This window comes from Taudactylus pleione, unplaced genomic scaffold (genome assembly GCF_031769625.1).
Source record: "Taudactylus pleione unplaced genomic scaffold, aTauple2 ptg000050l, whole genome shotgun sequence".
In the NCBI taxonomy this organism is placed as follows: Eukaryota; Metazoa; Chordata; class Amphibia; order Anura; family Myobatrachidae; genus Taudactylus; species Taudactylus pleione.
This window is the reverse complement of record NW_028284452.1, coordinates 1,021,473-1,047,845: the sequence shown is the minus strand read 5'-3', so window position 1 is coordinate 1,047,845 and position 26,373 is coordinate 1,021,473. Positions and strand designations below refer to the sequence as shown.

General features: G+C 39.3%; 47 non-coding genes across 47 annotated transcripts; all 47 read right to left on the bottom strand.

Moving 5' to 3' along the window:
• Positions 1-114: 114 nt before the first annotated feature.
• On the bottom strand, positions 115-187 carry TRNAV-CAC (transfer RNA valine (anticodon CAC)). The gene has a single exon. It is a non-coding gene; the product is annotated as a tRNA-Val (tRNA).
• Positions 188-1,250: 1,063 nt separating this feature from the next.
• Positions 1,251-1,323, bottom strand: TRNAV-UAC (transfer RNA valine (anticodon UAC)). Its single transcript has one exon. It is a non-coding gene; the product is annotated as a tRNA-Val (tRNA).
• Positions 1,324-1,705: 382 nt separating this feature from the next.
• TRNAV-AAC (transfer RNA valine (anticodon AAC)) lies at positions 1,706-1,778 on the bottom strand. The gene has a single exon. It is a non-coding gene; the product is annotated as a tRNA-Val (tRNA).
• A 385-nt stretch (positions 1,779-2,163) lies between these two features.
• TRNAV-CAC (transfer RNA valine (anticodon CAC)) lies at positions 2,164-2,236 on the bottom strand. The gene has a single exon. It is a non-coding gene; the product is annotated as a tRNA-Val (tRNA).
• A 215-nt stretch (positions 2,237-2,451) lies between these two features.
• TRNAV-CAC (transfer RNA valine (anticodon CAC)) lies at positions 2,452-2,524 on the bottom strand. The gene has a single exon. It is a non-coding gene; the product is annotated as a tRNA-Val (tRNA).
• Positions 2,525-2,757: 233 nt separating this feature from the next.
• On the bottom strand, positions 2,758-2,830 carry TRNAV-CAC (transfer RNA valine (anticodon CAC)). The gene has a single exon. It is a non-coding gene; the product is annotated as a tRNA-Val (tRNA).
• Positions 2,831-2,947: 117 nt separating this feature from the next.
• On the bottom strand, positions 2,948-3,020 carry TRNAV-AAC (transfer RNA valine (anticodon AAC)). The gene has a single exon. It is a non-coding gene; the product is annotated as a tRNA-Val (tRNA).
• A 344-nt stretch (positions 3,021-3,364) lies between these two features.
• Positions 3,365-3,437, bottom strand: TRNAV-CAC (transfer RNA valine (anticodon CAC)). The gene has a single exon. It is a non-coding gene; the product is annotated as a tRNA-Val (tRNA).
• An 80-nt stretch (positions 3,438-3,517) lies between these two features.
• On the bottom strand, positions 3,518-3,590 carry TRNAV-CAC (transfer RNA valine (anticodon CAC)). The gene has a single exon. It is a non-coding gene; the product is annotated as a tRNA-Val (tRNA).
• Positions 3,591-3,805: 215 nt separating this feature from the next.
• TRNAV-CAC (transfer RNA valine (anticodon CAC)) lies at positions 3,806-3,878 on the bottom strand. The gene has a single exon. It is a non-coding gene; the product is annotated as a tRNA-Val (tRNA).
• Positions 3,879-4,637: 759 nt separating this feature from the next.
• TRNAV-UAC (transfer RNA valine (anticodon UAC)) lies at positions 4,638-4,710 on the bottom strand. Its single transcript has one exon. It is a non-coding gene; the product is annotated as a tRNA-Val (tRNA).
• A 634-nt stretch (positions 4,711-5,344) lies between these two features.
• TRNAV-CAC (transfer RNA valine (anticodon CAC)) lies at positions 5,345-5,417 on the bottom strand. The gene has a single exon. It is a non-coding gene; the product is annotated as a tRNA-Val (tRNA).
• A 1,770-nt stretch (positions 5,418-7,187) lies between these two features.
• Positions 7,188-7,260, bottom strand: TRNAV-CAC (transfer RNA valine (anticodon CAC)). Its single transcript has one exon. It is a non-coding gene; the product is annotated as a tRNA-Val (tRNA).
• Positions 7,261-7,493: 233 nt separating this feature from the next.
• On the bottom strand, positions 7,494-7,566 carry TRNAV-CAC (transfer RNA valine (anticodon CAC)). Its single transcript has one exon. It is a non-coding gene; the product is annotated as a tRNA-Val (tRNA).
• Positions 7,567-7,683: 117 nt separating this feature from the next.
• TRNAV-AAC (transfer RNA valine (anticodon AAC)) lies at positions 7,684-7,756 on the bottom strand. The gene has a single exon. It is a non-coding gene; the product is annotated as a tRNA-Val (tRNA).
• A 344-nt stretch (positions 7,757-8,100) lies between these two features.
• On the bottom strand, positions 8,101-8,173 carry TRNAV-CAC (transfer RNA valine (anticodon CAC)). The gene has a single exon. It is a non-coding gene; the product is annotated as a tRNA-Val (tRNA).
• An 80-nt stretch (positions 8,174-8,253) lies between these two features.
• Positions 8,254-8,326, bottom strand: TRNAV-CAC (transfer RNA valine (anticodon CAC)). The gene has a single exon. It is a non-coding gene; the product is annotated as a tRNA-Val (tRNA).
• A 215-nt stretch (positions 8,327-8,541) lies between these two features.
• On the bottom strand, positions 8,542-8,614 carry TRNAV-CAC (transfer RNA valine (anticodon CAC)). The gene has a single exon. It is a non-coding gene; the product is annotated as a tRNA-Val (tRNA).
• A 759-nt stretch (positions 8,615-9,373) lies between these two features.
• On the bottom strand, positions 9,374-9,446 carry TRNAV-UAC (transfer RNA valine (anticodon UAC)). The gene has a single exon. It is a non-coding gene; the product is annotated as a tRNA-Val (tRNA).
• A 634-nt stretch (positions 9,447-10,080) lies between these two features.
• Positions 10,081-10,153, bottom strand: TRNAV-CAC (transfer RNA valine (anticodon CAC)). Its single transcript has one exon. It is a non-coding gene; the product is annotated as a tRNA-Val (tRNA).
• Positions 10,154-11,788: 1,635 nt separating this feature from the next.
• TRNAV-CAC (transfer RNA valine (anticodon CAC)) lies at positions 11,789-11,861 on the bottom strand. Its single transcript has one exon. It is a non-coding gene; the product is annotated as a tRNA-Val (tRNA).
• Positions 11,862-11,978: 117 nt separating this feature from the next.
• TRNAV-AAC (transfer RNA valine (anticodon AAC)) lies at positions 11,979-12,051 on the bottom strand. Its single transcript has one exon. It is a non-coding gene; the product is annotated as a tRNA-Val (tRNA).
• A 576-nt stretch (positions 12,052-12,627) lies between these two features.
• On the bottom strand, positions 12,628-12,700 carry TRNAV-AAC (transfer RNA valine (anticodon AAC)). Its single transcript has one exon. It is a non-coding gene; the product is annotated as a tRNA-Val (tRNA).
• A 233-nt stretch (positions 12,701-12,933) lies between these two features.
• Positions 12,934-13,006, bottom strand: TRNAV-CAC (transfer RNA valine (anticodon CAC)). Its single transcript has one exon. It is a non-coding gene; the product is annotated as a tRNA-Val (tRNA).
• Positions 13,007-14,069: 1,063 nt separating this feature from the next.
• TRNAV-UAC (transfer RNA valine (anticodon UAC)) lies at positions 14,070-14,142 on the bottom strand. The gene has a single exon. It is a non-coding gene; the product is annotated as a tRNA-Val (tRNA).
• A 382-nt stretch (positions 14,143-14,524) lies between these two features.
• Positions 14,525-14,597, bottom strand: TRNAV-AAC (transfer RNA valine (anticodon AAC)). The gene has a single exon. It is a non-coding gene; the product is annotated as a tRNA-Val (tRNA).
• Positions 14,598-14,982: 385 nt separating this feature from the next.
• TRNAV-CAC (transfer RNA valine (anticodon CAC)) lies at positions 14,983-15,055 on the bottom strand. The gene has a single exon. It is a non-coding gene; the product is annotated as a tRNA-Val (tRNA).
• A 215-nt stretch (positions 15,056-15,270) lies between these two features.
• On the bottom strand, positions 15,271-15,343 carry TRNAV-CAC (transfer RNA valine (anticodon CAC)). The gene has a single exon. It is a non-coding gene; the product is annotated as a tRNA-Val (tRNA).
• Positions 15,344-15,576: 233 nt separating this feature from the next.
• On the bottom strand, positions 15,577-15,649 carry TRNAV-CAC (transfer RNA valine (anticodon CAC)). The gene has a single exon. It is a non-coding gene; the product is annotated as a tRNA-Val (tRNA).
• Positions 15,650-15,766: 117 nt separating this feature from the next.
• TRNAV-AAC (transfer RNA valine (anticodon AAC)) lies at positions 15,767-15,839 on the bottom strand. Its single transcript has one exon. It is a non-coding gene; the product is annotated as a tRNA-Val (tRNA).
• Positions 15,840-16,184: 345 nt separating this feature from the next.
• Positions 16,185-16,257, bottom strand: TRNAV-CAC (transfer RNA valine (anticodon CAC)). Its single transcript has one exon. It is a non-coding gene; the product is annotated as a tRNA-Val (tRNA).
• Positions 16,258-17,475: 1,218 nt separating this feature from the next.
• TRNAV-CAC (transfer RNA valine (anticodon CAC)) lies at positions 17,476-17,548 on the bottom strand. Its single transcript has one exon. It is a non-coding gene; the product is annotated as a tRNA-Val (tRNA).
• Positions 17,549-17,764: 216 nt separating this feature from the next.
• Positions 17,765-17,837, bottom strand: TRNAV-CAC (transfer RNA valine (anticodon CAC)). The gene has a single exon. It is a non-coding gene; the product is annotated as a tRNA-Val (tRNA).
• Positions 17,838-19,360: 1,523 nt separating this feature from the next.
• Positions 19,361-19,433, bottom strand: TRNAV-CAC (transfer RNA valine (anticodon CAC)). Its single transcript has one exon. It is a non-coding gene; the product is annotated as a tRNA-Val (tRNA).
• Positions 19,434-19,550: 117 nt separating this feature from the next.
• Positions 19,551-19,623, bottom strand: TRNAV-AAC (transfer RNA valine (anticodon AAC)). The gene has a single exon. It is a non-coding gene; the product is annotated as a tRNA-Val (tRNA).
• A 576-nt stretch (positions 19,624-20,199) lies between these two features.
• TRNAV-AAC (transfer RNA valine (anticodon AAC)) lies at positions 20,200-20,272 on the bottom strand. The gene has a single exon. It is a non-coding gene; the product is annotated as a tRNA-Val (tRNA).
• Positions 20,273-20,352: 80 nt separating this feature from the next.
• On the bottom strand, positions 20,353-20,425 carry TRNAV-CAC (transfer RNA valine (anticodon CAC)). Its single transcript has one exon. It is a non-coding gene; the product is annotated as a tRNA-Val (tRNA).
• Positions 20,426-22,060: 1,635 nt separating this feature from the next.
• Positions 22,061-22,133, bottom strand: TRNAV-CAC (transfer RNA valine (anticodon CAC)). The gene has a single exon. It is a non-coding gene; the product is annotated as a tRNA-Val (tRNA).
• Positions 22,134-22,899: 766 nt separating this feature from the next.
• On the bottom strand, positions 22,900-22,972 carry TRNAV-AAC (transfer RNA valine (anticodon AAC)). The gene has a single exon. It is a non-coding gene; the product is annotated as a tRNA-Val (tRNA).
• A 233-nt stretch (positions 22,973-23,205) lies between these two features.
• TRNAV-CAC (transfer RNA valine (anticodon CAC)) lies at positions 23,206-23,278 on the bottom strand. Its single transcript has one exon. It is a non-coding gene; the product is annotated as a tRNA-Val (tRNA).
• Positions 23,279-24,341: 1,063 nt separating this feature from the next.
• Positions 24,342-24,414, bottom strand: TRNAV-UAC (transfer RNA valine (anticodon UAC)). The gene has a single exon. It is a non-coding gene; the product is annotated as a tRNA-Val (tRNA).
• A 382-nt stretch (positions 24,415-24,796) lies between these two features.
• TRNAV-AAC (transfer RNA valine (anticodon AAC)) lies at positions 24,797-24,869 on the bottom strand. The gene has a single exon. It is a non-coding gene; the product is annotated as a tRNA-Val (tRNA).
• A 232-nt stretch (positions 24,870-25,101) lies between these two features.
• On the bottom strand, positions 25,102-25,174 carry TRNAV-CAC (transfer RNA valine (anticodon CAC)). The gene has a single exon. It is a non-coding gene; the product is annotated as a tRNA-Val (tRNA).
• Positions 25,175-25,254: 80 nt separating this feature from the next.
• On the bottom strand, positions 25,255-25,327 carry TRNAV-CAC (transfer RNA valine (anticodon CAC)). Its single transcript has one exon. It is a non-coding gene; the product is annotated as a tRNA-Val (tRNA).
• A 215-nt stretch (positions 25,328-25,542) lies between these two features.
• On the bottom strand, positions 25,543-25,615 carry TRNAV-CAC (transfer RNA valine (anticodon CAC)). Its single transcript has one exon. It is a non-coding gene; the product is annotated as a tRNA-Val (tRNA).
• An 80-nt stretch (positions 25,616-25,695) lies between these two features.
• Positions 25,696-25,768, bottom strand: TRNAV-CAC (transfer RNA valine (anticodon CAC)). The gene has a single exon. It is a non-coding gene; the product is annotated as a tRNA-Val (tRNA).
• A 233-nt stretch (positions 25,769-26,001) lies between these two features.
• TRNAV-CAC (transfer RNA valine (anticodon CAC)) lies at positions 26,002-26,074 on the bottom strand. Its single transcript has one exon. It is a non-coding gene; the product is annotated as a tRNA-Val (tRNA).
• Between the last annotated feature and the right edge of the window lie 299 nt (positions 26,075-26,373).

Genomic DNA, 26,373 nt, shown 5'->3' with positions numbered 1-26,373 from the left:
GAGGCGAATGTGATAACCACTACACTACAGAAACTGCCTCTGTGGGTTCAGAAAAGTATTTAAACTGGAAGAGCCATAGTAACAGAATACTCTTAAAATCATAACGTAAAAGTATGTTTCTGCCCAGTTTCGAACTGGGGACCTTTCGCGTGTGAGTCGAACGTGATAACCACTACACTACAGAAACTGCCTCTGCAGGGACGGAAAAATATTGAACCTGGAAGATCCATAGTAACAGAATCCTCAAAAAATCATAAAGTAAAAGTATGTTTCTGCCCACTTTCAAACTGAGGACCTTTCGCATATGAGATGAACGTGATAACCACTACACTACAGAAACAGCCTCTTGTGGAGTGGCAAAGTATTGAACCTGGAAGAGACATAGTAACAGAATACTCTTAAAATCATAATGTAAAAGTATGTTTCTGCCCCACTTTCAAACTGAGGATCTTTCACATATGAGATGAACGTGATAACCACTACACTACAGAAACTGCCTCTTGGGGAATGGAAAAGAATTAAACCTGGTAGTGCAATTTGCATATGGGCTTTCAAAAATATTTTTTCTGCTAATAGTAACAGAAAAATCCTAAATAAAAACAAATTTTCTGCCCAGTTTCAAACTGGGAACTTTTTGCGTGTTAGGCGAACGTGATAACCACTACACTACAGAAACTGTGTCTGTGCCAATGGAAAAGTATTGAACCTGGAAGATCCATAGTAACAGAATACTAATAAAATCATAATGTAAAAGTATGTTTCTGCCTTCTTTCAAACTGAGGACCTTTCGCATATGAGATGAACGTGATAACCACTACACTACAGAAACAGCCTTTGGAGTGGCAAAGTATTGAACCTGGAAGAGCCATAGTAACAGAATACTCTTAAAATCATAATGTAAAAGTATGTTTCTGCCCCTCTTTCAAACTGAGGATCTTTCACATATCAGATGAACGTGATAACCACTACACTACAGAAACTGCGTCTGTGCCAACGGAAAAGTATTGAACCTGGAAGAGCCATAGTAACAGAAAACTAATAAAATCATAATGTAAATGTATGTTTCTGTCTACTTTCAAACTGAGGACCTTTCGCATATGAGATGAATATGATAACCACTACACTACAAAAACTGCCTCTTGGAGAACTGAAAAGATTTAAACTCGGAAGTGCAATTTGCATATGGGCTTTCAAATATATTTTTTCTGCTAATAGTAACAAAAAAATCCTAAAATCATAAATAAATAAAAAGTTTCTGCCCAGCTTCAAACTGGGGACCTTTCGCGTGTAAGGCGAACGTGATAACCACTACACTACAGAGACTGCCTCTGCGGGGACGGAAAAGTATTGAAAGTAAAAGTATGTTTCTGCCCACTTTCAAACTGGGGACCTTTCGCATGTTAGGCGATTGTGATAACCACTACACTACAGAAACTGCCTATGTGGGGACGGAAAAGTATTGAACCTGGAAGAGCCATAGTAACAGAATACTAATAAAATCATAAAGTAAAAGTATGTTTCTGCCTACTTTCAAACTGAGGACCTTTCGCATATGAGATGAATGTGATAACCACTACACTACAAAAACTACCTCTTGGGGAACGGAAAAGAGTTAAACTTGGAAGTGCAATTTGCATATGGGCTTTCAAAAATATTTTTTCTGCTACTAGTAACAGAAAAATCCTAAAATCATAAATATTAAAAATGTATCTGCCCAGTTTCGAACTGGGGACCTTTCGTGTGTTAGGCGAATGTGATAACCACTACACTACAGAAACTGCATCTTTGGAAATGGAAAAGTATTGAACCTGGAAGATCCATAGTAACAGAATCCTCATAAAATCATAAAGTAAAAGTATGTTTTTGCCCACTTTCAAACTTGGGACTTTTTGTGTGTTAGGCTAATGTGATAACCACTACACTACAGAAACTGCCTCTGTGGGGACGGAAAGTATTGAACCTGGAAGAGCCATAGTAACAGAATACTCTTAAAATCATAACGTAAAAGTATGTTTCTGCCCAGTTTCGAACTGGAGACCTTTTGTGTGTGAGGCAAACGTGATAACCACTACACTACAGAAACTGCCTCTGTGAGAACGGAAAAGTATTGCACCTGGAAGAGCCATAGTAACAGAATACTCTTAAAATCATAACATAAAAGTATGTTTCTTCCCAGTTTCGAACTGGGGACCTTTCGCGTGTGAGGCGAACGTGATAACCACTACACTACAGAAACAGCCTCTTGTGGAGTGGCAAAGTATTGAACCTGGAAGAGCCATAGTAACAGAATACTCTTAAAATCAAAATGTAAAAGTATGTTTCTGCCCCACTTTCAAACTGAGGATCTTTCGCATATGAGATGAACGTGATAACCACTACACTACAGAAACTGCCTCTTGGGGAATGGAAAAGAATTAAACAGAATACTCTTAAAATCATAACGTAAAAGATTGTTTCTGCCCAGTTTCGAACTGGGGACCTTTCGCGTGTGAGGCGAACGTGATAACCACTACACTACAGAAACTGCCTCTGCGGGGATGGAAAAGTATTGAACCTGGAAGACCCATAGTAACAGTATCCTCATAAAATCATAAAGTAAAAGTATGTTTCTGCCCACTTTCAAACTGGGGACCTTTCACGTCTGAGGCGAATGTGATAACCACTACACTACAGAAACTGCCTCTGTGGGTACGGAAAAGTATTGAACCTGGAAGAGCCATAGTAACAGAATACTCTAAAAATCATAACGTAAAAGTATGTTTCTGCCCAGTTTCGAACTGGGGACCTTTTGCGTGTGAGGCGAACGTGATAACCACTACACTACAGAAACTGCCTCTTGGAGAACTGAAAAGAATTAAACTCGGAAGGGCAATTTGCATATGGGCTTTCAAAAATATTTTTTCTGCTAATAGTAACAGAAAAATCCTAAAATCCTAAATAAAAAAAAAGTTTCAGCCCAGTTTCAAACTGGGGACCTTCCGCGTGTTAGGCGAACATGATAACCACTACACTACAGAAACTGTCTCTGCAGTGATGGAAAAGTATTGAAAGTAAAAGTATGTTTCTGCCGACTTTCAAACTGGGGACCTTTCGCGTGTGAGGCGAACGTGATAACCACTACACTACAGAAACTGCCTCTGCGGGGACAGAAAAGTATTGAACCTGGAAGACCCATAGTAACAGAATCCTCATAAAATCATAAAGTAAAAGTATGTTTTTGCCCACTTTCAAACTGGGGACTTTTTGTGTGTTAGGCTAATGTGATAACCACTACACTACAGAAACTGCCTCTGTGGGGACGGAAAGTATTGAACCTGGAAGAGCAATAGTAACAGAATACTCTTAAAATCATAACGTAAAAGTATGTTTCTGCCCAGTTTCGAACTGGAGACCTTTTGCGTGTGAGGCAAACGTGATAACCACTACACTACAGAAACTTCCTCTGTGAGAACCGAAAAGTATTGCACCTGGAAGAGCCATAGTAACAGAATACTCTTAAAATCATAACATAAAAGTATGTTTCTGCCCAGTTTCGAACTGGGGACCTTTCGCGTGTGAGGCGAACCTGATAACCACTACACTACAGAAACAGCCTCTTGTGGAGTGGCAAAGTATTGAACCTGGAAGAGCCATAGTAACAGAATACTCTTAAAATCAAAATGTAAAAGTATGTTTCTGCCCCACTTTCAAACTGAGGATCTTTCGCATATGAGATGAACGTGATAACCACTACACTACAGAAACTGCCTCTTGGGGAATGGAAAAGAATTAAACAGAATACTCTTAAAATCATAACGTAAAAGATTGTTTCTGCCCAGTTTCGAACTGGGGACCTTTCGCGTGTGAGGCGAACGTGATAACCACTACACTACAGAACCTGCCTCTGTGTGGATGGAAAAGTATTGCACCTGGAAGAGCCATAGTAACAGAATACTCTTAAAATCATAACGTAAAAGATTGTTTCTGCCCAGTTTCGAACTGGGGACCTTTCGCATATGAGATGAACGTGATAACCACTACACTACAGAAACAGCCTCTTGTGGAGTGGAAAAGTATTGAACCTGGAAGAGCCATAGTAACAGAATACTCTTAAAATCATAATGTAAAAGTATGTTTCTGCCCCACTTTCAAACTGAGGATCTTTCGCATATGAGATGAACGTGATAACCACTACACTACAGAAACTGCCTCTTGGGGAATGGAAAAGAATTAAACCTGGAAGTGCAATTTGCATATGGGCTTTCAAAAATATTTTTTCTGCTAATAGTAACAGAAAAATCATAAATAAAAAGAAATTTTCTGCCCAGTTTCAAACTGGGATCTTTTTGAGTGTTAGGCGAACGTGATAACCACTACACTACAGAAACTGCGTCTGTGCCAACGGAAAAGTATTGAACCTGGAAGAGCCATAGTAACAGAATACTAATAAAATCATAATGTAAAAGTATGTTTCTGTCTACTTTCAAACTGAGGACCTTTCGCATATGAGATGAATATGATAACCACTACACTACAAAAACTGCCTCTTGGAGAACTGAAAAGATTTAAACTCGGAAGTGCAATTTGCATATGGGCTTTCAAATATATTTTTTCTGCTAATAGTAACAAAAAAATCCTAAAATCATAAATAAATAAAAAGTTTCTGCCCAGCTTCAAACTGGGGACCTTTCGCGTGTAAGGCGAACGTGATAACCACTACACTACAGAGACTGCCTCTGCGGGGACGGAAAAGTATTGAAAGTAAAAGTATGTTTCTGCCCACTTTCAAACTGGGGACCTTTCGCGTGATAGGCGATTGTGATTACCACTACACTACAGAAACTGCCTCTGTGGGGACGGAAAAGTATTGAACCTGGAAGAGCCATAGTAACAGAATACTAATAAAATCATAAAGTAAAAGTATGTTTCTGCCTACTTTCAAACTGAGGACCTTTCGCATATGAGATGAATGTGATAACCACTACACTACAGAAACTGCCTCTGTGGGTACGGAAAAGTATTGAACCTGGAAGAGCCATAGTAACAGAATACTCTTAAAATCATAACGTAAAAGTATGTTTCTGCCCAGTTTCAAACTGGTGAACTTTCGCGTGTGAGGCGAACGTGATAACCACTACACTACAGAAACTGCCTCTGCGAACCTGGAAGACCCATAGTAACAGTATCCTCATAAAAACATAAAGTAAAAGTATGTTTCTGCCCACTTTCAAACTGGGGACCTTTCGCTTGTTTGGCGAATGTGATAACCACTACACTATAGAAACTGCCTCTGTGGGTATGGAAAAGTATTGAACCTGGAAGAGCCATAGTAACAGAATACTCTTAAAATCATAATGTAAAAGTATGTTTCTGCCCAGTTTCGAACTGGGGACCTTTCGCGTGTGAGGCAAACGTGATAACCACTACACTACAGAAACTGCCTCTGCAAGGATGGAAAAATATTGAACCTGGAAGATCCATAGTAACAGAATCCTCAAAAAATCATACAGTAAAAGTATGTTTCTGCCCACTTTCAAACTGAGGACCTTTCGCATATGAGATGAACGTGATAACCACTACACTACAGAAACAGCCTCTTGTGGAGTGGCAAAGTATTGAACCTGGAAGAGCCATAGTAACAGAATACACTTAAAATCATAATGTAAAAGTATGTTTCTGCCCCACTTTCAAACTGAGGATCTTTCGCATATGAGATGAACGTGATAACCACAACACTACAGAAACTGCCTCTTGGGGAATGGAAAAGAATTAAACCAGGAAGTGCAATTTGCATATGGGCTTTCAAAAATATTTTTTCTGCTAATAGTAACAGAAAAATCCTAAATAAAAATAAATTTTCAGCCCAGTTTCAAACTGGGATCTTTTTGCGTGTTAGGCGAATGTGATAACCACTACACTACAGAAACTGCGTCTGTGCCAACGGAAAAGTATTGAAACTGGAAGAGCCATAGTAACAGAATACTAATAAAATCATAAAGTAAAAGTATGTTTCTGCCTACTTTCAAACAGAGGACCTTTCGCTTATGAGATGAATATGATAACCACTACACTACAAAAACTGCCTCTTGGAGAACTGAAAAGAATTAAACTCGGAAGTGCAATTTGCATATGGGCTTTCAAAAATATTTTTTCTGCTAATAGTAACAGAAAAATCCTAAAATCATAAATAAAAAAAAAGTTTCTGCCCAGTTTCAAACTGGGGACCTTTCGCGTGTGAGGCGAACGTGATAAACACTACACTACAGAAACTGCCTCTGCGGGGATGGAAAAGTATTGAAAGTAAAAGTATGTTTCTGCCCACTTTCAAACTGGGGACCTTTCGCGTGTTAGGCGATTGTGATAACCACTACACTACAGAATCTGCCTCTGTGGGGATGGAAAAGTATTGAACCTGGAAGAGCCATAGTAACAGAATACTCTTAAAATCATAACGTAAAAGAATGTTTCTGCCCAGTTTCAAACTGGGGACCTTTCGCGTCTGAGGCGAATGTGATAACAACTACACTACAGAAACTGCCTCTGCAGGAATGGAAAAGTATTGCACCTGGAAGAGCAATAGTAACAGAATACTCTTAAAATCATAACATAAAAGTATGTGTCTGCCCAGTTTCGAACTGGGGACCTTTCGCGTGTTAGGCGATTGTGATAACCACTACACTACAGAAATTGCCTCTGTGGGGGCGGAAAAGTATTGAACCTGGAAGAGCCATAGTAACAGAATACTCTTAAAATCATAACGTAAAAGAATGCTTCTGCCCAGTTTCAAACTGGGGACCTTTCACGTCTGAGGCGAATGTGATAACCACTACACTACAGAAACTGCCTCTGTGGGTAGGGAAAAGTATTGAACCTGGAAGAGCCATAGTAACAGAATACTCTAAAAATCATAATGTAAAAGTATGTTTCTGCCCTCTTCGAACTGGGGACCTTTCGCGTGTGAGGCGAACGTGATAACCACTACACTACAGAAACAGCCTCTTGTGGAGTGGCAAAGTATTGAACCTGGAAGAGCCATAGTAACAGAATACTCTTAAAATCAAAATGTAAAAGTATGTTTCTGCCCCACTTTCAAACTGAGGATCTTTCGCATATGAGATGAACGTGATAACCACTACACTACAGAAACTGCCTCTTGGGGAATGGAAAAGAATTAAACAGAATACTCTTAAAATCATAACGTAAAAGATTGTTTCTGCCCAGTTTCGAACTGGGGACCTTTCGCGTGTGAGGCGAACGTGATAACCACTACACTACAGAAACTGCCTCTGCGGGGATGGAAAAGTATTGAACCTGGAAGACCCATAGTAACAGTATCCTCATAAAATCATAAAGTAAAAGTATGTTTCTGCCCACTTTCAAACTGGGGACCTTTCACGTCTGAGGCGAATGTGATAACCACTACACTACAGAAACTGCCTCTGTGGGTACGGAAAAGTATTGAACCTGGAAGAGCCATAGTAACAGAATACTCTAAAAATCATAACGTAAAAGTATGTTTCTGCCCAGTTTCGAACTGGGGACCTTTTGCGTGTGAGGCGAACGTGATAACCACTACACTACAGAAACTGCCTCTTGGAGAACTGAAAAGAATTAAACTCGGAAGGGCAATTTGCATATGGGCTTTCAAAAATATTTTTTCTGCTAATAGTAACAGAAAAATCCTAAAATCCTAAATAAAAAAAAAGTTTCAGCCCAGTTTCAAACTGGGGACCTTCCGCGTGTTAGGCGAACATGATAACCACTACACTACAGAAACTGTCTCTGCAGTGATGGAAAAGTATTGAAAGTAAAAGTATGTTTCTGCCGACTTTCAAACTGGGGACCTTTCGCGTGTGAGGCGAACGTGATAACCACTACACTACAGAAACTGCCTCTGCGGGGACAGAAAAGTATTGAACCTGGAAGACCCATAGTAACAGAATCCTCATAAAATCATAAAGTAAAAGTATGTTTTTGCCCACTTTCAAACTGGGGACTTTTTGTGTGTTAGGCTAATGTGATAACCACTACACTACAGAAACTGCCTCTGTGGGGACGGAAAGTATTGAACCTGGAAGAGCAATAGTAACAGAATACTCTTAAAATCATAACGTAAAAGTATGTTTCTGCCCAGTTTCGAACTGGAGACCTTTTGCGTGTGAGGCAAACGTGATAACCACTACACTACAGAAACTTCCTCTGTGAGAACCGAAAAGTATTGCACCTGGAAGAGCCATAGTAACAGAATACTCTTAAAATCATAACATAAAAGTATGTTTCTGCCCAGTTTCGAACTGGGGACCTTTCGCGTGTGAGGCGAACCTGATAACCACTACACTACAGAAACAGCCTCTTGTGGAGTGGCAAAGTATTGAACCTGGAAGAGCCATAGTAACAGAATACTCTTAAAATCAAAATGTAAAAGTATGTTTCTGCCCCACTTTCAAACTGAGGATCTTTCGCATATGAGATGAACGTGATAACCACTACACTACAGAAACTGCCTCTTGGGGAATGGAAAAGAATTAAACAGAATACTCTTAAAATCATAACGTAAAAGATTGTTTCTGCCCAGTTTCGAACTGGGGACCTTTCGCGTGTGAGGCGAACGTGATAACCACTACACTACAGAACCTGCCTCTGTGTGGATGGAAAAGTATTGCACCTGGAAGAGCCATAGTAACAGAATACTCTTAAAATCATAACGTAAAAGATTGTTTCTGCCCAGTTTCGAACTGGGGACCTTTCGCATATGAGATGAACGTGATAACCACTACACTACAGAAACAGCCTCTTGTGGAGTGGAAAAGTATTGAACCTGGAAGAGCCATAGTAACAGAATACTCTTAAAATCATAATGTAAAAGTATGTTTCTGCCCCACTTTCAAACTGAGGATCTTTCGCATATGAGATGAACGTGATAACCACTACACTACAGAAACTGCCTCTTGGGGAATGGAAAAGAATTAAACCTGGAAGTGCAATTTGCATATGGGCTTTCAAAAATATTTTTTCTGCTAATAGTAACAGAAAAATCATAAATAAAAAGAAATTTTCTGCCCAGTTTCAAACTGGGATCTTTTTGAGTGTTAGGCGAACGTGATAACCACTACACTACAGAAACTGCGTCTGTGCCAACGGAAAAGTATTGAACCTGGAAGAGCCATAGTAACAGAATACTAATAAAATCATAATGTAAAAGTATGTTTCTGTCTACTTTCAAACTGAGGACCTTTCGCATATGAGATGAATATGATAACCACTACACTACAAAAACTGCCTCTTGGAGAACTGAAAAGATTTAAACTCGGAAGTGCAATTTGCATATGGGCTTTCAAATATATTTTTTCTGCTAATAGTAACAAAAAAATCCTAAAATCATAAATAAATAAAAAGTTTCTGCCCAGCTTCAAACTGGGGACCTTTCGCGTGTAAGGCGAACGTGATAACCACTACACTACAGAGACTGCCTCTGCGGGGACGGAAAAGTATTGAAAGTAAAAGTATGTTTCTGCCCACTTTCAAACTGGGGACCTTTCGCGTGATAGGCGATTGTGATTACCACTACACTACAGAAACTGCCTCTGTGGGGACGGAAAAGTATTGAACCTGGAAGAGCCATAGTAACAGAATACTAATAAAATCATAAAGTAAAAGTATGTTTCTGCCTACTTTCAAACTGAGGACCTTTCGCATATGAGATGAATGTGATAACCACTACACTACAGAAACTGCCTCTGTGGGTACGGAAAAGTATTGAACCTGGAAGAGCCATAGTAACAGAATACTCTTAAAATCATAACGTAAAAGTATGTTTCTGCCCAGTTTCAAACTGGTGAACTTTCGCGTGTGAGGCGAACGTGATAACCACTACACTACAGAAACTGCCTCTGCGAACCTGGAAGACCCATAGTAACAGTATCCTCATAAAAACATAAAGTAAAAGTATGTTTCTGCCCACTTTCAAACTGGGGACCTTTCGCTTGTTTGGCGAATGTGATAACCACTACACTATAGAAACTGCCTCTGTGGGTATGGAAAAGTATTGAACCTGGAAGAGCCATAGTAACAGAATACTCTTAAAATCATAATGTAAAAGTATGTTTCTGCCCAGTTTCGAACTGGGGACCTTTCGCGTGTGAGGCAAACGTGATAACCACTACACTACAGAAACTGCCTCTGCAGGGATGGAAAAATATTGAACCTGGAAGATCCATAGTAACAGAATCCTCAAAAAATCATACAGTAAAAGTATGTTTCTGCCCACTTTCAAACTGAGGACCTTTCGCATATGAGATGAACGTGATAACCACTACACTACAGAAACAGCCTCTTGTGGAGTGGCAAAGTATTGAACCTGGAAGAGCCATAGTAACAGAATACACTTAAAATCATAATGTAAAAGTATGTTTCTGCCCCACTTTCAAACTGAGGATCTTTCGCATATGAGATGAACGTGATAACCACAACACTACAGAAACTGCCTCTTGGGGAATGGAAAAGAATTAAACCAGGAAGTGCAATTTGCATAAGGGCTTTCAAAAATATTTTTTCTGCTAATAGTAACAGAAAAATCCTAAATAAAAATAAATTTTCAGCCCAGTTTCAAACTGGGATCTTTTTGCGTGTTAGGCGAATGTGATAACCACTACACTACAGAAACTGCGTCTGTGCCAACGGAAAAGTATTGAAACTGGAAGAGCCATAGTAACAGAATACTAATAAAATCATAAAGTAAAAGTATGTTTCTGCCTACTTTCAAACAGAGGACCTTTCGCTTATGAGATGAATATGATAACCACTACACTACAAAAACTGCCTCTTGGAGAACTGAAAAGAATTAAACTCGGAAGTGCAATTTGCATATGGGCTTTCAAAAATATTTTTTCTGCTAATAGTAACAGAAAAATCCTAAAATCATAAATAAAAAAAAAGTTTCTGCCCAGTTTCAAACTGGGGACCTTTCGCGTGTGAGGCGAACGTGATAAACACTACACTACAGAAACTGCCTCTGCGGGGATGGAAAAGTATTGAAAGTAAAAGTATGTTTCTGCCCACTTTCAAACTGGGGACCTTTCGCGTGTTAGGCGATTGTGATAACCACTACACTACAGAATCTGCCTCTGTGGGGATGGAAAAGTATTGAACCTGGAAGAGCCATAGTAACAGAATACTCTTAAAATCATAACGTAAAAGAATGTTTCTGCCCAGTTTCAAACTGGGGACCTTTCGCGTCTGAGGCGAATGTGATAACAACTACACTACAGAAACTGCCTCTGCAGGAATGGAAAAGTATTGCACCTGGAAGAGCAATAGTAACAGAATACTCTTAAAATCATAACATAAAAGTATGTGTCTGCCCAGTTTCGAACTGGGGACCTTTCGCGTGTTAGGCGATTGTGATAACCACTACACTACAGAAATTGCCTCTGTGGGGGCGGAAAAGTATTGAACCTGGAAGAGCCATAGTAACAGAATACTCTTAAAATCATAACGTAAAAGAATGCTTCTGCCCAGTTTCAAACTGGGGACCTTTCACGTCTGAGGCGAATGTGATAACCACTACACTACAGAAACTGCCTCTGTGGGTAGGGAAAAGTATTGAACCTGGAAGAGCCATAGTAACAGAATACTCTAAAAATCATAATGTAAAAGTATGTTTCTGCCCTCTTCGAACTGGGGACCTTTCGCGTGTGAGGCGAACGTGATAACCACTACACTACAGAAACTGCCTCTGCAGGAACAGAAAAGTATTGCACCTGGAAGAGCCATAGTAACAGAATACTCTTAAAATCATAACATAAAAGTATGTTTCTGCCCAGTTTCGAACTGGGGACCTTTCGCGTGTGAGACGAATGTGATATCCACTACACTACAGAAACTGCCTCTTGGGGAACGGAAAAGAATTAAACTTAGAAGTGCAATTTGCATATGGGCTTTCAAAAATATTTTTTCTGCTAATAGTAACAGAAAAATCCTAAAATCATAAATAAAAAAAAAGTTTCAGCCCAGTTTCAAACTGGGGACCTTTCACGTGTTAGGCGAACGTGATAACCACTACACTACAGAAACTGTTTCTGTGGGTACGGAAAAGTATTGAACCTGGAAGAGCCATAGTAAAAGAATACTCATAAAATCATAAAGTAAAAGTATGTTTTTGCCCACTTTCAAACTGGGGACCTTTCGCGTGTTAGGCGAATGTGATAACCACTACACTACAGAAACTGCCTCTGTGGGTACGGAAAAGTATTGAACCTGGAAGAGCCATAGTAACAGAATACTCTTAAAATCATAACGTAAAAGTATGTTTCTGCCCAGTTTCGAACTGGGGACCTTTCGCGTGTGAGGCAAACGTGATAACCACTACACTAGAGAAACTGCTTCTGCAAAGACGGAAAAGTATTGAACCTGGAAGACCCATAGTAACAGAATCCTCATAAAATCATAAAGTAACAGTATGTTTCTGCCTACTTTCAAGCTGAGGACCTTTCGCATATGAGATGAATGTGATAACCACTACACTTCAAAAACTGCCTCTTGGGGAACGGAAAAGAATTAAACTTGGAAGTGCAATTTGCATATGGGCTTTCAAAAATATTTTTTCTGCTACTAGTAACAGAAAAATCCTAAAATCATAAATAAAAAAAATGTATCTGCCCAGTTTCGAACTGGGGACCTTTCGCGTGTTAGACGAACGTGATAACCACTACACTACAGAAACTGCCTCTGCTGAGATGGAAAAGTATTCAACCTGGAAGACCCATAGTAACAGTATCCTCATAAAATCATAAAGTAAGAGTATGTTTCTGCCCACTTTCAAACTGGGGACCTTTTGTGTCTGAGGCGAATGTGATAACCACTACACTACAGAAACTGCCTCTGTGGGTTCAGAAAAGTATTTAAACTGGAAGAGCCATAGTAACAGAATACTCTTAAAATCATAACGTAAAAGTATGTTTCTGCCCAGTTTCGAACTGGGGACCTTTCGCGTGTGAGGCGAACGTGATAACCACTACACTACAGAAACTGCCTCTGCAGGGACGGAAAAATATTGAACCTGGAAGATCCATAGTAACAGAATCCTCAAAAAATCATAAAGTAAAAGTATGTTTCTGCCCACTTTCAAACTGAGGACCTTTCGCATATGAGATGAACGTGATAACCACTACACTACAGAAACAGCCTCTTGTGGAGTGGCAAAGTATTGAACCTGGAAGAGACATAGTAACAGAATACTCTTAAAATCATAATGTAAAAGTATGTTTCTGCCCCACTTTCAAACTGAGGATCTTTCACATATGAGATGAACGTGATAACCACTACACTACAGAAACTGCCTCTTGGGGAATGGAAAAGAATTAAACCTGGTAGTGCAATTTGCATATGGGCTTTCAAAAATATTTTTTCTGCTAATAGTAACAGAAAAATCCTAAATAAAAACAAATTTTCTGCCCAGTTTCAAACTGGGAACTTTTTGCGTGTTAGGCGAACGTGATAACCACTACACTACAGAAACTGTGTCTGTGCCAATGGAAAAGTATTGAACCTGGAAGATCCATAGTAACAGAATACTAATAAAATCATAATGTAAAAGTATGTTTCTGCCTTCTTTCAAACTGAGGACCTTTCGCATATGAGATGAACGTGATAACCACTACACTACAGAAACAGCCTTTGGAGTGGCAAAGTATTGAACCTGGAAGAGCCATAGTAACAGAATACTCTTAAAATCATAATGTAAAAGTATGTTTCTGCCCCTCTTTCAAACTGAGGATCTTTCACATATGAGATGAACGTGATAACCACTACACTACAGAAACTGCGTCTGTGCCAACGGAAAAGTATTGAACCTGGAAGAGCCATAGTAACAGAAAACTAATAAAATCATAATGTAAATGTATGTTTCTGTCTACTTTCAAACTGAGGACCTTTCGCATATGAGATGAATATGATAACCACTACACTACAAAAACTGCCTCTTGGAGAACTGAAAAGATTTAAACTCGGAAGTGCAATTTGCATATGGGCTTTCAAATATATTTTTTCTGCTAATAGTAACAAAAAAATCCTAAAATCATAAATAAATAAAAAGTTTCTGCCCAGCTTCAAACTGGGGACCTTTCGCGTGTAAGGCGAACGTGATAACCACTACACTACAGAGACTGCCTCTGCGGGGACGGAAAAGTATTGAAAGTAAAAGTATGTTTCTGCCCACTTTCAAACTGGGGACCTTTCGCGTGTTAGGCGATTGTGATAACCACTACACTACAGAAACTGCCTATGTGGGGACGGAAAAGTATTGAACCTGGAAGAGCCATAGTAACAGAATACTAATAAAATCATAAAGTAAAAGTATGTTTCTGCCTACTTTCAAACTGAGGACCTTTCGCATATGAGATGAATGTGATAACCACTACACTACAAAAACTACCTCTTGGGGAACGGAAAAGAGTTAAACTTGGAAGTGCAATTTGCATATGGGCTTTCAAAAATATTTTTTCTGCTACTAGTAACAGAAAAATCCTAAAATCATAAATATTAAAAATGTATCTGCCCAGTTTCGAACTGGGGACCTTTCGTGTGTTAGGCGAATGTGATAACCACTACACTACAGAAACTGCATCTTTGGAAATGGAAAAGTATTGAACCTGGAAGATTCATAGTAACAGAATCCTCATAAAATCATAAAGTAAAAGTATGTTTTTGCCCACTTTCAAACTTGGGACTTTTTGTGTGTTAGGCTAATGTGATAACCACTACACTACAGAAACTGCCTCTGTGGGGACGGAAAGTATTGAACCTGGAAGAGCCATAGTAACAGAATACTCTTAAAATCATAACGTAAAAGTATGTTTCTGCCCAGTTTCGAACTGGAGACCTTTTGTGTGTGAGGCAAACGTGATAACCACTACACTACAGAAACTGCCTCTGTGAGAACGGAAAAGTATTGCACCTGGAAGAGCCATAGTAACAGAATACTCTTAAAATCATAACATAAAAGTATGTTTCTTCCCAGTTTCGAACTGGGGACCTTTCGCGTGTGAGGCGAACGTGATAACCACTACACTACAGAAACAGCCTCTTGTGGAGTGGCAAAGTATTGAACCTGGAAGAGCCATAGTAACAGAATACTCTTAAAATCAAAATGTAAAAGTATGTTTCTGCCCCACTTTCAAACTGAGGATCTTTCGCATATGAGATGAACGTGATAACCACTACACTACAGAAACTGCCTCTTGGGGAATGGAAAAGAATTAAACAGAATACTCTTAAAATCATAACGTAAAAGATTGTTTCTGCCCAGTTTCGAACTGGGGACCTTTCGCGTGTGAGGCGAACGTGATAACCACTACACTACAGAAACTGCCTCTGCGGGGATGGAAAAGTATTGAACCTGGAAGACCCATAGTAACAGTATCCTCATAAAATCATAAAGTAAAAGTATGTTTCTGCCCACTTTCAAACTGGGGACCTTTCGCGTCTGAGGCGAATGTGATAACCACTACACTACAGAAACTGCCTCTGTGGGTACGGAAAAGTATTGAACCTGGAAGAGCCATAGTAACAGAATACTCTAAAAATCATAACGTAAAAGTATGTTTCTGCCCAGTTTCGAACTGGGGACCTTTTGCGTGTGAGGCGAACGTGATAACCACTACACTACAGAAACTGCCTCTTGGAGAACTGAAAAGAATTAAACTCGGAAGGGCAATTTGCATATGGGCTTTCAAAAATATTTTTTCTGCTAATAGTAACAGAAAAATCCTAAAATCCTAAATAAAAAAAAAGTTTCAGCCCAGTTTCAAACTGGGGACCTTCCGCGTGTTAGGCGAACATGATAACCACTACACTACAGAAACTGTCTCTGCGGTGATGGAAAAGTATTGAAAGTAAAAGTATGTTTCTGCCGACTTTCAAACTGGGGACCTTTCGCGTGTGAGGCGAACGTGATAACCACTACACTACAGAAACTGCCTCTGCGGGGACAGAAAAGTATTGAACCTGGAAGACCCATAGTAAAAGAATCCTCATAAAATCATAAAGTAAAAGTATGTTTTTGCCCACTTTCAAACTGGGGACCTTTCGCGTGTTAGGCGAATGTGATAACCACTACACTACAGAAACTGCCTCTGTGGGGACGGAAAAGTATTGCACCTGGAAGAGCCATAGTAACAGAATACTCTTAAAATCATAACGTAAAAGAATGTTTCTGCCCAGTTTCGAACTGGGGACCTTTCGCTTGTGAGGCGAACGTGATAACCACTACACTACAGAAACTGCATCTGCAGGGATGGAAAAGTATTGAACCTGGAAGACCCATAGTAACAGTATCCTCATAAAATCATAAAGTAAAAGTATGTTTCTGCACACTTTCAAACTGGGGACCTTTCGCTTCTGAGGCGAATGTGATAACCACTACACTACAGAAACTGCCTCTGTGGGTACGGAAAAGTATTGAACCTGGAAGACCCATAGTAACAGAATCCTCAAAAAATCATAAAGTAAAAGTATGTTTCTGCCCACTTTCAAACTGAGGACCTTTCGCATATGAGATGAACGTGATAACCACTACACTACAGAAACAGCCTCTTGTGGAGTGGCAAAGTATTGAACCTGGAAGAGCCATAGTAACAGAATACTCTTAAAATCATAATGTAAAAGTATGTTTCTGCCCCACTTTCAAATTGAGGATCTTTCGCATATGAGATGAACGTGATAACCTCTACACTACAGATACTGCCTCTTGGGGAATGGAAAAGAATTAAACCTGGAAGTGCAATTTGCATATGGGCTTTCAAAAATATTTTTTCTGCTAATAGTAACAGAAAAATCCAAAATAAAAATAAATTTTCTGCCCAGTTTCAAACTGGGAACTTTTTGAGTGTTAGGCGAACGTGATAACCATTACACTACAGAACCTGCGTCTGTGCCAACGGAAAAGTATTGAACCTGGAAGAGCCATAGTAACAGAATACTAATAAAATCATAATGTAAAAGTATGTTTCTGCCTACTTTCAAACTGAGGACCTTTCGCATATGAGATGAATATGATAACCACTACACTACAAAAACTGCCTCTTGGAGAACTGAAAAGAATTAAACTCGGAAGTGCAATTTGCATATGGGCTTTCAAAAATATTTTTTCTGCTAATAGTAACAGAAAAATCCTAAAATCATAAATAAAAAAAAAGTTTCTGCCCAGCTTCAAACTGGGGACCTTTCGCGTGATAGGCGATTGTGATTACCACTACACTACAGAAACTGCCTCTGTGGGGACAGAAAAGTATTGAACCTGGAAGAGCCATAGTAACAGAATACTAATAAAATCATAAAGTAAAAGTATGTTTCTGCCTACTTTCAAACTGAGGACCTTTCGCATATGAGATGAATGTGATAACCACTACACTACAGAAACTGCCTCTGTGGGTACGGAAAAGTATTGAACCTGGAAGAGCCATAGTAACAGAATACTCTTAAAATCATAACGTAAAAGTATGTTTCTGCCCAGTTTCAAACTGGGGAACTTTCGCGTGTGAGGCGAACGTGATAACCACTACACTACAGAAACTGCCTCTGCGAACCTGGAAGACCCATAGTAACAGTATCCTCATAAAAACATAAAGTAAAAGTATGTTCCTGCCCACTTTCAAACTGGGGACCTTTCGCTTGTTTGGCGAATGTGATAACCACTACACTATAGAAACTGCCTCTGTGGGTATGGAAAAGTATTGAACCTGGAAGAGCCATAGTAACAGAATACTCTTAAAATCATAATGTAAAAGTATGTTTCTGCCCAGTTTCGAACTGGGGACCTTTCGCGTGTGAGGCAAACGTGATAACCACTACACTACAGAAACTGCCTCTGCAAGGATGGAAAAATATTGAACCTGGAAGATCCATAGTAACAGAATCCTCAAAAAATCATACAGTAAAAGTATGTTTCTGCCCACTTTCAAACTGAGGACCTTTCGCATATGAGATGAACGTGATAACCACTACACTACAGAAACAGCCTCTTGTGGAGTGGCAAAGTATTGAACCTGGAAGAGCCATAGTAACAGAATACACTTAAAATCATAATGTAAAAGTATGTTTCTGCCCCACTTTCAAACTGAGGATCTTTCGCATATGAGATGAACGTGATAACCACAACACTACAGAAACTGCCTCTTGGGGAATGGAAAAGAATTAAACCAGGAAGTGCAATTTGCATATGGGCTTTCAAAAATATTTTTTCTGCTAATAGTAACAGAAAAATCCTAAATAAAAATAAATTTTCAGCCCAGTTTCAAACTGGGATCTTTTTGCGTGTTAGGAGAATGTGATAACCACTACACTACAGAAACTGCGTCTGTGCCAACGGAAAAGTATTGAAACTGGAAGAGCCATAGTAACAGAATACTAATAAAATCATAAAGTAAAAGTATGTTTCTGCCTACTTTCAAACAGAGGACCTTTCGCTTATGAGATGAATATGATAACCACTACACTACAAAAACTGCCTCTTGGAGAACTGAAAAGAATTAAACTCGGAAGTGCAATTTGCATATGGGCTTTCAAAAATATTTTTTCTGCTAATAGTAACAGAAAAATCCTAAAATCATAAATAAAAAAAAAGTTTCTGCCCAGTTTCAAAATGGGGACCTTTCGCGTGTGAGGCAAACGTGATAAACACTACACTACAGAAACTGCCTCTGCGGGGATGGAAAAGTATTGAACCTGGAAGAGCCATAGTAACAGAATACTCTTAAAATCATAACGTAAAAGAATGTTTCTGCCCAGTTTCAAACTGGGGACCTTTCGCGTCTGAGGCGAATGTGATAACAACTACACTACAGAAACTGCCTCTGCAGGAATGGAAAAGTATTGCACCTGGAAGAGCAATAGTAACAGAATACTCTTAAAATCATAACATAAAAGTATGTTTTTGCCCAGTTTCGAACTGGGGACCTTTCGCGTGTTAGGCGATTGTGATAACCACTACACTACAGAAATTGCCTCTGTGGGGACGGAAAAGTATTGAACCTGGAAGAGCCATAGTAACAGAATACTCTTAAAATCATAACGTAAAAGAATGCTTCTGCCCAGTTTCAAACTGGGGACCTTTCACGTCTGAGGCGAATGTGATAACCACTACACTACAGAAACTGCCTCTGTGAGTAGGGAAAAGTATTGAACCTGGAAGAGCCATAGTAACAGAATACTCTTAAAATCATAATGTAAAAGTATGTTTCTGCCCTCTTCGAACTGGGGACCTTTCGCGTGTGAGGCGAACGTGATAACCACTACACTACAGAAACTGCCTCTGCAGGAACAGAAAAGTATTGCACCTGGAAGAGCCATAGTAACAGAATACTCTTAAAATCATAACATAAAAGTTTGTTTCTGCCCAGTTTCGAACTGGGGACCTTTCGCGTGTGAGACGAATGTGATATCCACTACACTACAGAAACTGCCTCTTGGGGAACGGAAAAGAATTAAACTTAGAAGTGCAATTTGCATATGGGCTTTCAAAAATATTTTTTCTGCTAATAGTAACAGAAAAATCCTAAAATCATAAATAAAAAAAAAGTTTCAGCCCAGTTTCAAACTGGGGACCTTTCACGTGTTAGGCGAACGTGATAACCACTACACTACAGAAACTGTTTCTGTGGGTACGGAAAAGTATTGAACCTGGAAGAGCCATAGTAAAAGAATACTCATAAAATCATAAAGTAAAAGTATGTTTTTGCCCACTTTCAAACTGGGGACCTTTCGCGTGTTAGGCGAATGTGATAACCACTACACTACAGAAACTGCCTCTGTGGGTACGGAAAAGTATTGAACCTGGAAGAGCCATAGTAACAGAATACTCTTAAAATCATAACGTAAAAGTATGTTTCTGCCCAGTTTCGAACTGGGGACCTTTCGCGTGTGAGGCAAACGTGATAACCACTACACTAGAGAAACTGCTTCTGCAAAGACGGAAAAGTATTGAACCTGGAAGACCCATAGTAACAGAATCCTCATAAAATCATAAAGTAAAAGTATGTTTCTGCCTACTTTCAAGCTGAGGACCTTTCGCATATGAGATGAATGTGATAACCACTACACTTCAAAAACTGCCTCTTGGGGAACGGAAAAGAATTAAACTTGGAAGTGCAATTTGCATATGGGCTTTCAAAAATATTTTTTCTGCTACTAGTAACAGAAAAATCCTAAAATCATAAATAAAAAAAATGTATCTGCCCAGTTTCGAACTGGGGACCTTTCGCGTGTTAGACGAACGTGATAACCACTACACTACAGAAACTGCCTCTGCTGAGATGGAAAAGTATTCAACCTGGAAGACCCATAGTAACAGTATCCTCATAAAATCATAAAGTAAGAGTATGTTTCTGCCCAGTTTCGAACTGGGGACCTTTCGCGTGTGAGGCGAACGTGATAACCACTACACTACAGAAACTGCCTCTGCAGGGGCGGAAAAATATTGAACCTGGAAGATCCATAGTAACAGAATCCTCAAAAAATCATAAAGTAAAAGTATGTTTCTGCCCACTTTCAAACTGAGGACCTTTCGCATATGAGAGGAACGTGATAACCACTACACTACAGAAACAGCCTCTTGTGGAGTGGCAAAGTATTGAACCTGGAAGAGACATAGTAACAGAATACTCTTAAAATCATAATGTAAAAGTATGTTTCTGCCCCACTTTCAAACTGAGGATCTTTCACATATGAGATGAACGTGATAACCACTACACTACAGAAACTGCCTCTTGGGGAATGGAAAAGAATTAAACCTGGTAGTGCAATTTGCATATGGGCTTTCAAAAATATTTTTTCTGCTAATAGTAACAGAAAAATCCTAAATAAAAACAAATTTTCTGCCCAGTTTCAAACTGGGAACTTTTTGCGTGTTAGGCGAACGTGATAACCACTACACTACAGAAACTGTGTCTGTGCCAATGGAAAAGTATTGAACCTGGAAGATCCATAGTAACAGAATACTAATAAAATCATAATGTAAAAGTATGTTTCTGCCTTCTTTCAAACTGAGGACCTTTCGCATATGAGATGAACGTGATAACCACTACACTACAAAAACTGCCTCTTGGAGAACTGAAAAGAATTAAACTCGGAAGTGCAATTTGCATATGGGCTTTCAAAAATATTTTTTCTGCTAATAGTAACAGAAAAATCCTAAAATCATAAATAAAAAAAAAGTTTCTGCCCAGTTTCAAACTGGGGACCTTTCGCGTGTGAGGCGAACGTGATAAACACTACACTACAGAAACTGCCTCTGCGGGGATGGAAAAGTATTGAAAGTAAAAGTATGTTTCTGCCCACTTTCAAACTGGGGACCTTTCGCGTGTTAGGCGATTGTGATAACCACTACACTACAGAATCTGCCTCTGTGGGGACGGAAAAGTATTGAACCTGGAAGAGCCATAGTAACAGAATACTCTTAAAATCATAACGTAAAAGAATGTTTCTGCCCAGTTTCAAACTGGGGACCTTTCGCGTCTGAGGCGAATGTGATAACAACTACACTACAGAAACTGCCTCTGCAGGAATGGAAAAGTATTGCACCTGGAAGAGCAATAGTAACAGAATACTCTTAAAATCATAACATAAAAGTATGTTTCTGCCCAGTTTCGAACTGGGGACCTTTCGCGTGTTAGGCGATTGTGATAACCACTACACTACAGAAATTGCCTCTGTGGGGACGGAAAAGTATTGAACCTGGAAGAGCCATAGTAACAGAATACTCTTAAAATCATAACGTAAAAGAATGCTTCTGCCCAGTTTCAAACTGGGGACCTTTCACGTCTGAGGCGAATGTGATAACCACTACACTACAGAAACTGCCTCTGTGGGTAGGGAAAAGTATTGAACCTGGAAGAGCCATGGTAACAGAATACTCTTAAAATCATAATGTAAAAGTATGTTTCTGCCCTCTTCGAACTGGGGACCTTTCGCGTGTGAGGCGAACGTGATAACCACTACACTACAGAAACTGCCTCTGCAGGAACAGAAAAGTATTGCACCTGGAAGAGCCATAGTAACAGAATACTCTTAAAATCATAACATAAAAGTATGTTTCTGCCCAGTTTCGAACTGGGGACCTTTCGCGTGTGAGACGAATGTGATATCCACTACACTACAGAAACTGCCTCTTGGGGAACGGAAAAGAATTAAACTTAGAAGTGCAATTTGCATATGGGCTTTCAAAAATATTTTTTCTGCTAATAGTAACAGAAAAATCCTAAAATCATAAATAAAAAAAAAGTTTCAGCCCAGTTTCAAACTGGGGAGCTTTCACGTGTTAGGCGAACGTGATAACCACTACACTACAGAAACTGTTTCTGTGGGTACGGAAAAGTATTGAACCTGGAAGAGCCATAGTAAAAGAATACTCATAAAATCATAAAGTAAAAGTATGTTTTTGCCCACTTTCAAACTGGGGACCTTTCGCGTGTTAGGCGAATGTGATAACCACTACACTACAGAAACTGCCTCTGTGGGTACGGAAAAGTATTGAACCTGGAAGAGCCATAGTAACAGAATACTCTTAAAATCATAACGTAAAAGTATGTTTCTGCCCAGTTTCGAACTGGGGACCTTTCGCGTGTGAGGCAAACGTGATAACCACTACACTAGAGAAACTGCTTCTTCAAAGATGGAAAAGTATTGAACCTGGAAGACCCATAGTAACAGAATCCTCATAAAATCATAAAGTAACAGTATGTTTCTGCCTACTTTCAAGCTGAGGACCTTTCGCATATGAGATGAATGTGATAACCACTACACTTCAAAAACTGCCTCTTGGGGAACGGAAAAGAATTAAACTTGGAAGTGCAATTTGCATATGGGCTTTCAAAAATATTTTTTCTGCTACTAGTAACAGAAAAATCCTAAAATCCTAAATAAAAAAAATGTATCTGCCCAGTTTCGAACTGGGGACCTTTCGCGTGTTAGACGAACGTGATAACCACTACACTACAGAAACTGCCTCTGCTGAGATGGAAAAGTATTCAACCTGGAAGACCCATAGTAACAGTATCCTCATAAAATCATAAAGTAAGAGTATGTTTCTGCCCACTTTCAAACTGGGGACCTTTTGTGTCTGAGGCGAATGTGATAACCACTACACTACAGAAACTGCCTCTGTGGGTACAGAAAAGTATTGAAACTGGAAGAGCCATAGTAACAGAATACTCTTAAAATCATAACGTAAAAGTATGTTTCTGCCCAGTTTCGAACTGGGGACCTTTCGCGTGTGAGGCGAACGTGATAACCACTACACTACAGAAACAGCCTCTGCAGGGACGGAAAAATATTGAACCTGGAAGATCCATAGTAACAGAATCCTCAAAAAATCATAAAGTGAAAGTATGTTTCTGCCCACTTTCAAACTGAGGACCTTTCGCATATGAGATGAACGTGATAACCACTACACTACAGAAACAGCCTCTTGTGGAGTGGCAAAGTATTGAACCTGGAAGAGACATAGTAACAGAATACTCTTAAAATCATAATGTAAAAGTATGTTTCTGCCCCACTTTCAAACTGAGGATCTTTCACATATGAGATGAACGTGATAACCACTACACTACAGAAACTGCCTCTTGGGGAATGGAAAAGAATTAAACCTGGTAGTGCAATTTGCATATGGGCTTTCAAAAATATTTTTTCTGCTAATAGTAACAGAAAAATCCTAAATAAAAACAAATTTTCTGCCCAGTTTCAAACTGGGAACTTTTTGCGTGTTAGGCGAACGTGATAACCACTACACTACAGAAACTGTGTCTGTGCCAATGGAAAAGTATTGAACCTGGAAGATCCATAGTAACAGAATACTAATAAAATCATAATGTAAAAGTATGTTTCTGCCTTCTTTCAAACTGAGGACCTTTCGCATATGAGATGAACGTGATAACCACTACACTACAGAAACAGCCTTTGGAGTGGCAAAGTATTGAACCTGGAAGAGCCATAGTAACAGAATACTCTTAAAATCATAATGTAAAAGTATGTTTCTGCCCCTCTTTCAAACTGAGGATCTTTCACATATGAGATGAACGTGATAACCACTACACTACAGAAACTGCGTCTGTGCCAACGGAAAAGTATTGAACCTGGAAGAGCCATAGTAACAGAATACTAATAAAATCATAATGTAAAAGTATGTTTCTGTCTACTTTCAAACTGAGGACCTTTCGCATATGAGATGAATATGATAACCACTACACTACAAAAACTGCCTCTTGGAGAACTGAAAAGATTTAAACTCGGAAGTGCAATTTGCATATGGGCTTTCAAATATATTTTTTCTGCTAATAGTAACAAAAAAATCCTAAAATCATAAATAAATAAAAAGTTTCTGCCCAGCTTCAAACTGGGGACCTTTCGCGTGTAAGGCGAACGTGATAACCACTACACTACAGAGACTGCCTCTGCGGGGACAGAAAAGTATTGAAAGTAAAAGTATGTTTCTGCCCACTTTCAAACTGGGGACCTTTCGCGTGTTAGGCGATTGTGATAACCACTACACTACAGAAACTGCCTATGTGGGGACGGAAAAGTATTGAACCTGGAAGAGCCATAGTAACAGAATACTAATAAAATCATAAAGTAAAAGTATGTTTCTGCCTACTTTCAAACTGAGGACCTTTCGCATATGAGATGAATGTGATAACCACTACACTACAAAAACTACCTCTTGGGGAACGGAAAAGAGTTAAACTTGGAAGTGCAATTTGCATATGGGCTTTCAAAAATATTTTTTCTGCTACTAGTAACAGAAAAATCTTAAAATCATAACATAAAAGTATGTTTCTGCCCAGTTTCGAACTGGGGACCTTTCGCGTGTTAGGCGAATGTGATAACCACTACACTACAGAAACTGCATCTTTGGAGATGGAAAAGTATTGAACCTGGAAGACCCATAGTAACAGAATCCTCATAAAATCATAAAGTAAAAGTACGTTTTTGCCCACTTTCAAACTTGGGACTTTTTGTGTGTTAGGCTAATGTGATAACCACTACACTACAGAAACTGCCTCTGTGGGGACGGAAAGTATTGAACCTGGAAGAGCCATAGTAACAGAATACTCTTAAAATCATAACGTAAAAGTATGTTTCTGCCCAGTTTCGAACTGGAGACCTTTTGCGTGTGAGGCAAACGTGATAACCACTACACTACAGAAACTGCCTCTGTGAGAATGGAAAAGTATTGCACCTGGAAGAGCCATAGTAACAGAATACTCTTAAAATCATAACATAAAAGTATGTTTCTTCCCAGTTTCGAACTGGGGACCTTTCGCGTGTGAGGCGAACGTGATAACCACTACACTACAGAAACAGCCTCTTGTGGAGTGGCAAAGTATTGAACCTGGAAGAGCCATAGTAACAGAATACTCTTAAAATCAAAATGTAAAAGTATGTTTCTGCCCCACTTTCAAACTGAGGATCTTTCGCATATGAGATGAACGTGATAACCACTACACTACAGAAACTGCCTCTTGGGGAATGGAAAAGAATTAAACAGAATACTCTTAAAATCATAACGTAAAAGATTGTTTCTGCCCAGTTTCGAACTGGGGACCTTTCGCGTGTGAGGCGAACGTGATAACCACTACACTACAGAAACTGCCTCTGCGGGGATGGAAAAGAATTGCACCTGGAAGAGCCATAGTAACAGAATACTCTTAAAATCATAACGTAAAAGATTGTTTCTGCCCAGTTTCGAACTGGGGACCTTTCGCGTGTGAGGCGAACGTGATAACCACTACACTACAGAAACTGCCTCTGCGGGGATGGAAAAGTATTGAACCTGGAAGACCCATAGTAACAGTATCCTCATAAAATCATAAAGTAAAAGTATGTTTCTGCCCACTTTCAAACTGGGGACCTTTCGCGTCTGAGGCGAATGTGATAACCACTACGCTACAGAAACTGCCTCTGTGGGTACGGAAAAGTATTGAACCTGGAAGAGCCATAGTAACAGAATACTCTAAAAATCATAACGTAAAAGTATGTTTCTGCCCAGTTTCGAACTGGGGACCTTTTGCGTGTGAGGCGAACGTGATAACCACTACACTACAGAAACTGCCTCTTGGAGAACTGAAAAGAATTAAACTCGGAAGGGCAATTTGCATATGGGCTTTCAAAAATATTTTTTCTGCTAATAGTAACAGAAAAATCCTAAAATCATAAATAAAAAAAAAGTTTCAGCCCAGTTTCAAACTGGGGACCTTCCGCGTGTTAGGCAAACATGATAACCACTACACTACAGAAACTGTCTCTGCGGTGACGGAAAAGTATTGAAAGTAAAAGTATTTTTCTGCCCACTTTCAAACTGGGGACCTTTCGCGTGTGAGGCGAACGTGATAACCACTACAGAAACTG